Source organism: Asparagus officinalis, chromosome 1 (assembly GCF_001876935.1).
Source record: "Asparagus officinalis chromosome 1, Aspof.V1, whole genome shotgun sequence".
NCBI classification, from domain to species: domain Eukaryota; kingdom Viridiplantae; phylum Streptophyta; class Magnoliopsida; order Asparagales; family Asparagaceae; genus Asparagus; species Asparagus officinalis.
The window spans coordinates 85,131,472-85,140,538 of record NC_033794.1 but is presented as its reverse complement, the minus strand read 5'-3'; positions in this window follow the sequence as shown (position 1 = coordinate 85,140,538).

Sequence of the window (9,067 nt, the reverse complement as noted above, 5' to 3'; positions counted from 1 at the left end):
AATTTGGATCATTCTTTAAGTATGGAGAAGTAGATATTATATCTAATTTTAAGCATATAATAATTAAATCAAATGTATTAAATTTTAAAGGGAGGCAAGTTCAAAATACAACGTTTAAAAATTATAAGGTATGGTCGTGCTTTCCAAGGGGTGCACAATAGTTAAAGAATAACTAATGTTAATACATAGGCTGAAGTGTTTGGAAATAAAATACAAAATTGAATAGGATTTTCCACTTCTATTCTCCTTATATCTTCTTCAGGTAACTCTTTAAATTGAAGAAGCTCCCATTATGTTTCATTTCATATAATTCAGCACACATGGCGATTCGTATCACATCCTTTCGTTGATTAATAAGGAAATTCAATCATCAAGAAAATGATAGCTCTTCTATAATTGGACTTCACTTTTCTATAGGCGGAGCAACATTAAAGAAATAGCTGTATGAGATTTTCACCGTAATCTACACAGGCTGGAGCGGATCCACGCATAAGAAATTGATGTCAAGTTTCACTTTCTCCCTTGCTTTCCGTTAGTGCAATGAGCAGACGACTTTAATAGCCTTATTGCATCTAAAGTTAGCTTCCTGTAAAATAGCAGATTCAAAACTCTATAGAAAGTGCACCTCCCTACCTTTTGTTGGTGCATTTGGGGTAGTGATCGGAATAATATTATTTTCAATGATTCTCAGATTCTTCCTAAAAAGCTTGCATCTAATGTGGCACAATTTGTATTATTCTAGACATGGAACTCTAATATCAGAAAGGCTGAGCTCGTTCGTAGAACTGCACATGAACTTGGAGTGAATAAACTGATGCAGGATGTTGTTGAGGTTGCCATTGGTGACAAATTCCCTGGTGCTCCGTAGCCACTGTTAGTTTCAGCGATCTCGACTATCTGGGTTTGGTTTATGCTAGTTGGTTTATGCTAGTTGAAAACTCTTTCTGTGTATGGGTATTTTGTTTGCTCATATGGATATGCTGGGTGTTTTTCAGCCATTAAACAATCAAGTTCGTAGTTTTAATATGGGTTTTTTGTCAAATTTATCAGACAATTAGTACTGTGTATTAGGTGACGACAAAGTCCTCTCCCTAATCTCTAGCCTCTAATAGTTTTAGTATTTCCCTTTTCTCCCCCATTTTACTGTAGGTAGCCCCTATGACTGTTTAATGAAATGAACAAGTTACCTTGCCCTGTTTTTTACTGCAAAAAAAAAAAAAAAGAAATTGATGTCAAGTGACACAACTTTTCTTAGATTGTGTTCCTTAGCATCTTGCTTATAATGATGAGATACGTACTTTTCTTAAATGTAAAATTTATCAAGAATTAATTGTAAACATGTTAGTTATTAATTATATAGTGACACCACCTTTTAGAAATTCTAGATCCGGCCCGTACGAAGGATACATTCGATATTTGATCTAATATTTAGTTTAAAGTGTTGGATTTGGGTGAAGAATCAAACCTCCGTAGGCGAGGTCGACGGAGAGCTCGAGCACTCGTGCTTCACGTGAGCGCGGGCAAGCTCCACTCTAGGTGAGGTCGAGGCGATTTTGGCTTGTTGCAGGCGAGCTCGAGAATTGGTTCAGGCGAGATCGAAGATCTTTAAGCGAGCTCGAGCTCAAGCGCTGCAGGCGTGCTTCGGCGACAGACTGTTGCCAGCCTGTCGCTAGGGTTTTCCTATAAAAGGGAAACCCCAGGGTATGAGATGAGATCTTCTCCTCACTTTCTCCTGGTGTTCTTTCTCCTGACGGCAAACTCAAAAAACTCAGTGGAGTTTTTCCTTCTCCTCTCGCGAATTTTTCAGCTCTCGGATTTGAGGGAGAAATTAAAGGGGGTATTTTAGAAGAATATTTTATGACTGTAGCTACAGTAATAATTAGCATTTATTGAGAGATCTCAAGTTTGAGATCTACTCTTGCATTATAATTTCTTATTGATTAATAAGAAATTAATTGTGTGGCTCCCGAGGACGTAGGTAGTTGCCGAACCTCGTTAAATATTGGTGTATTTTCTCTATACTGTGTTTTTTTTTGTTTTAGGGTTTTCAGTGTAAATTCCCAACAACTGGTATCAAAGTGTGAAACAATCTAGAGGAAGTCAGATTCAAGTAGGAGCCATGGTCGTAGATGAAGGAAAAAGAGAGACTTGAGAAGTTTGATGGAATAGATTTTGGATTCTGGAAAATACAGATAAAGGATTATCTTTATCAGAAAAATCTGTATCAACCTCTCTCGGGGAAGAAGTCGGAGTCTATGAAGGAGGATGAGTGGAACCTTCTAGACAGACAAGCCATCGGTGTTATCAGATTGACGTTGACCCGTAATGTTACGTTCAACATAGTAAAGAAGAGGACCACGGCGAGTCTTATGGCTGCACTCTCAAATATATATAAGAAGCCATCACCCGCGAACAAAGTTTATTTGGTACGACGGTTATTTAATCTGAGAATGGCGGAAGGCGCGTCAGTAGCACAACACCTCAATGATCTCAACACGGTCACAACCCAATTGAGTTCAGTTAAAATTAAGTTTGATGAGTAAGTTCGGGCGTTGATACTTTTGTCTTCCCTACTAAAGAGTTGAAACGCTACAGTCACAGCTGTGAGTAGCTCGTCGAGAAGTAATAAGTTGAAGTTCGATGATATTCATTATCTGGTTCTCAGTGAGGAGATTTGACGGAGAGAGTCAGGTGAAGCTACAACCTCTTCAGTATTGCATACAGAGTCAAGAGGTAGAAATTCAACCAGAGGGAACGGATGAGGCAAATCAAACTATAGAGGTATATCAAAGGACAGGAGGTCCAAATCCAGGAATCCAAGCAACAGCTCGAAGGCTATCGAGTGTTGGAATTATGGGAAGACGGGGCATTACAAGAATCAGTACAAGAGTCCACAGAAGGAGAAGGAGGCGAAGGCAGAGGTGTATGTCACTTCCACCTCAGGAGGAGACGACGCATTGATATGCTCTTTGGAAAGCAAGGAGGAATCTTGGGTGTTAGATTCAGGAGCGTTGTTTCATATTACTTCTTAGAAAGAATTCTTCGAGAAGTATGTTCCTAAAAATCTTGGATATGTATACTTTAGTGATGATCAACCGTGTGCTATTGTGGGCAAAGGTGTAGTAAAAATTAAGTTGAACGGGTCAGTATGGGATCTGAAGGATGTCAGGCATATTCTCGACCTGAGAAAGAACTTAATATTCATAAGCCAGTTGGCTGGCGAAGGATACACTACGACCTTCTATGGAGATAATTGGAAGATCTCAAAGGGCGCAATGACGATTGTCCGAGATAAGAAGACTGGTACCAGGTATATAACAACAGGTGCACGTTGTTTAATCTTAGTTGCAACAGACAATAAGACCTCAAATTTGTGGCACTAGAGACTCGGTCATATGAGTGAAAAGGGGATGAAGTTAATGCACACAAAGGGAAAACTCCCACGACTGTAGTCAGTGAAGATGGACATGTGTGAAGAATGCATACTTAGAAAGCAGAAGAGAGTCAGCTTTCAGACAAGTGGCAGAACCCCTAGTAAAGAGAAGCTAGAGCTCATTTACTTAGATGTTTGGGGACCAACCACCATCGCATCCATTGGTGGGAAATACTACTTCGTGACTTTTATCGATGATCACTCTCAGAAAGTATGGGTCTACTTTCTGAAGCATAAGTCAGAAGTATTTGAGACTTTCAGGAGATAGAAAGGCATGGTCGAGAATGAGACCAGTCTGAAAATAAAGAAACTCAGAACAAACAATGGTGGTGAGTATGAAGACACCAGATTAAAGAAGTTTTGCTATGAGCATGGGTTCATAATGGAGAGAATCGTGTCCGGCATGCCTAAGCAAAATGGTGTAGCTGAGCGGATGAATAGAACGTTGACAGAGTGAGCCAGAAGCATCTGTATACAGTCAGGTCTACCAAAGTAGTTCTAGGCAGAACCAGTTAACGCAGTAGCTTATTTGATCAACTGAGATCAATCGGTTCCATTAGAGCACAGAATACCAGAGGAGGTATGGTGCCTAAAGAAGGTAAGCTTCTCACATCTTAAAGTTTTTGGTTATGTAGTTTATATGTATATTAGTGATCAAGGCTGGAATAAGCTTGATCCCAAGTCAAAGAAATGCATTTTTATCGGCTATGGTGAAGATGAGTTCGGCTACCGTATTTGGGACAACGAAAATAAGAAGGTGATCAGGAGTAGAGATGTGATATTCAATGAGAAGGTGATGTACAAGGACATGCATAAGACAGATGACTCAGAGAGAGAGAGTCAACATTTGTAGATGCAGATGATGTCCCGAGTAACCTCTCGGAAGAACCCAATGCAGAAGGTTCTCAGCCAGAAGAGCCTGTTAGATAGAATGGTGTGCTGGAGCCCGACGCACCAGCTCCGATATTGAGAAGATCTTCTCTGCCTCCTGGGACTAACAGGAGATATATAAACTATCTATTACTGACAGATGGAGAAGGACCTAAAAGCTATGATGAAGCTTATCAGAGTGGAGATACGAGCAAGTGGGAGCTTGTCATGAAAGAAGAGATGAAGTGTCTCATCTTAAACCTGACGTGGGAACTAGTTGAATTGCCCATGGGTAAGAAGGCACTCTACAACAAATGGGTGTACCAGGTGAAAGAGGAGCAGGATGGTTCTAGAAGATATAAAGTCCGACTAGTTTGTCAAAGGATTCCAGCAGAATAAAGGAATTGACTACACCGATATTTTTGCTCCCATGTTGATGAAAGCACCCTAATGCTACTAGGAAAGAACCCTAGAGGGGGGTGAATATGATTTATGCTAATGTAATCCGATTTATGCTAAATTAAAACTTTACTAACAAATATATCCTAGCACTAGAGATATGAACAATATATGTGCAAGGATATACAAATAATACAAGGGTGAAACAAGATAAAAAAAGATACAATTGTGATAGGGCAATATAAACAACGTAAACACACAATATGATCACGGAGTTCGGACCTTCCATCCTACGTCTTCGCTCCCCACTCCCGGGGAGAAATCCACTATCACACCGTGTTTTTAACGTTCACCCCAAAACGTTTACACCTCACACTCGGTTTTCTAGTTCACCGAAAACTTTACAATCACTCATAATGTAAACACACTAACTATCACCTCAAGTGTTGGTCTCTAGCTCGTGTCTCCCTCAAGTGTTAGGAATTACAACCTCTCTCTAGATATTACAACCTCTTAGTGTACTAGTGTAATACAAGGTAAACTTCACAATTAGGTACTCTGATACACTTCACACAATTACAAATATACTTCACACCCTCTAAGTATTGACCTAGCCCGTGTCACCTTCCTCAAGTGTTTGGAATTACCACCTCTCACTAGGCTTTACTACCGACCTCACTCCTCTTGGAACCGACCCTGTCTCTTACCAACCATTTATCTCGGTGTCCAAGTATAATACAATGTGCAACTCTCACAATTAGGCTCACAAATCAAATGATTATTCTCTAAACAAGGTGAGAACTCAATTAAGCATACTCTCAATTTCACAAACCCACAACCCCAAATTATACTATGAATGTAAATACAATAAGCTCAATAGGTTGTGTGTGAACAAAGAATATAAATAAAATCAACTAAACTCAATATAAACACTAGCTTAATAAAATGATAATCAAACAATATAAATGTAAAGCTAGAATGAGTTTAGGGAAACTTCTCTATAGATAACAAGAGGGAGAGAGAGAAGAGTGGAAGCTCAAACACAAATGGTGATCTCCCCTTCTTCTTGTGAAATTCTCTTCATAAACTAAACTCTTAAACAAACACTAAAACAAACTTAAACACCCTTTAAACTTGTTTAAAAACTTTCTTCTTAGTGATTTTTGGTCTGAGGTATGAGGGGTATTTATAGAGACCCCAAAACACAAGAAAATCAAGGCAAAAAGATAAAAAACCTAAAACTGGAATAGGCTGGAAAAACTAGTCGTTACAGCATCAGTCGACTAATTGCTTTCATCAGTCGACTGACGGTTTTCATCAGTCGACTGATGAGCTGACCGTTAGAGGTATTTTCCAACTCATCAGTCGACTGACGGACCTTATCAGTCGACTGATGACCTCATCAGTCGACTGGTCAGTTGACGAAAATAAAACAAAAACTTTTTGTTATTCCAGATGTTTTCTTCAGTCGACTGAACACAGTCATCAGTCAACTGATAACACTGTATCAACCTGATTGAAACAAAAAATCTGATTTTCAAACATCTTTTAAAATAGCAAATAAAATCAGAAAAATATAAAACTTTGGGAAATGATTTTAGACATGATAATACACATGTTACGAAAATTGGTTTTTAAAAATCACCTTCCATTTGTAAAATATCATCATTTTGCAAATATGTCCAAAACAGGAAAACGAACAACACTTGTTTTTGTCAAAATAATTTAAACAATATTTTAAAACTTTATAAAATAATTTTATAGACTTAATAAAATATGTATAAGCTGATATTAAAGTCTATAAACTAATAAAATAATGTTTTATCAAAAACACCTATATTTTAATAAAATTAACAAATACGCATGTGTGATTAATATGAGCTTAAAGTATTAACACACAAGTATAAACTTATACTACAAACACTATAAACTATATACCCAAGCTTGAAGGTCTTCAATATAGCTTGACTTGGTAAACTTGCGGATGAAACTTGAACTTGGATCTTCAACATGAATTGTATTGCTTCACTCCACTATCCCTTCCATCCTCCAATGGATATTATCGTGAAAGCTCGATTCCATCCATCCTCCAAGCATTGTTTGCCTAGAATAAATACAAAACACAAACACTAGACAAACAACATTAGTTATATAAATTGTTTGTTAATCATCATCAAAACAAAAGGACCCAACAGGTGAAGCTAAATACTATTAGGACAATGATGAGTATTGTATCTATTGAAGATCTTCATCTCAAGCAGTTGGATATGAAGATAGTGTTTCTTCATGGAGATCTAGAAGAGGTGATATACATGAACCAACCAGAAGGTTTTTTCAGAAGAAAAAAAAGAACCTAGTGTGCAGACTCAAAACGAGCTTGTATGGCCTGAAATAAGCCCCAATGTAGTGGTACAAAAAGTTTGACGGCTTCATGGACAAGGAATGTTTCCAGAAGTACAACGCCGACCACTCTTATTACTTCAAAATATATTAGTCCAGTTATATCATCCTATTATTGTATGTTGATGATATGTTGGTTGCAGGTGCAGATATGGAGGATATTCGGAGTTTGAATCAGCAGTTGTCAAAAGAGTTTGACTGAAGGACTTGGGTCCAGCAAAAGAAAATCCTTGGAATGAAAATCATGAAAGATAAGAAGAGAAGTCTCTTGAAGTTATATCTGACGAAATACATCAATCGTGTTTTGTAGAGATTCAATATGGACGACGCCAAGCCAGTGAGCACATCTTTGGCCAGCCATTTCCGTCTATCAAAGGATCAGTCTCCTCAGATGAAGAGAAAGAGGTTATGGCAAAGATTCCTTATGCCTCAGCCAATGGAAGCTTGATGTACGCAATGGTCTGTACAAGACCAGACATTGGCCATGCAGTGGGAGTGATCAGCCGGTTTATGTCGAATCCAAGGAAAAGCTCATTGGGAAATAGTCAAGTGTATTTTGAGATATCTACGAGGTACCACATAGAAGTGTTTGCACTTTGGTAAGGGAGAGGTGGAAGTGCAAGGGTACGTAGATGCTGACTTTAGAGGTGAAGTCGATCACCGAAAAAAACACCACCGGCTATGTATTCATTATCGGAACTATAGCTGTTAGTTGGATGTCATAGATACAAAAAATTATCACTCTATCCACTACAAAAGCTAAGTACGTAACATTGATTGAAGCCAGCAAAGAGATGATATGGCTTTAGGGTTTGTTAACAGAGCTGGGATTCAAATAGGAGAAGAATGTTTTGCACAGTGACAGTCAGAGTGTGATCCACATGGCTAAGAATTCTGTATTTCATTCTAGAACGAAGCATATTGAGCTTCAGTACAACTTCATCAGATCCATGTTGGAAGATGATGTGTTGAAACTGAAGAAGATTCCAGGAAGTAAGAATCCAACAGATATGTTAACAAAGACGGTGACCGTTCAGAAACTTGAGTTGTACGCAACTTCAGTTGGCCTTCATGCATAGGTGATGAAGACAGAGCCACACAGGAGATGATGCTTGTTGAGATACCTTGTTGACGGCGGTTTGTTCTCCAAGTGGGTGATTGTTGGATTTGGGTGAAGAATCAAACTTCCGCAAGCGAGGTCGACGGCGAGCTCGAGGTGAGCTTCTGGCGAGGTCAACGATGAGCTCGAGCACTCGTTCTTTAGGCGAGCGCGGCGAGCTCCACTCCAGGCGAGGTCGAGGCGTTTTTGGCTTGTTGTAGGTGAGCTCGAGAATTGGTTCTGGCGAACTCGAGCGAGCGACGAGGGCAGGCGAGATCGAATATCTTTAGGCGAGCTCGAGCTCAAGCCCTGCAGGCGAGCTTCGGCGACAGGCTGTCGCTAACCTGTCGCTAGGGTTTCCTTGTAAAAGGGAAACCCCAGGGCACGAGATGAGATCTTCTCCTCTCTTTCTCGTGGTGTTCTTTCTCCTGGCGGCGGACTCATAAAACTCAGCGGAGTTTTTCCTTCTCCTCTCGTGAATTTTTCAGCTCTCAGATTTGAGGGAGAATATAAAGGGGGTATTTAAGAAGGGGGTTTTATTACTATAGCTACAGTAATAATTACCATTTATTGAGAGATCTCAAGTTTGAGATTTGCTCTTGCATTGTAATTTCTTGTTGATTAATAAGAAATTAATTATGTAGCTCCCGAGGACGTAGACAGTTGTTGAACCTCGTTAAATCTTGATGTATTTTCTCTATACTACGCTTTTGTTGTTTTAGGGTTTTTGGCATAAATTCCCAACATAAAGGATTGTTCAAATAACTGTGAGTGAAAAATCAGGGAAAAATCAGAATAGTCTAGCTATCTATCAACAAGGAACGTGTTTAGAGATTTATAATATGAGGCTGATGTAACATGACCAT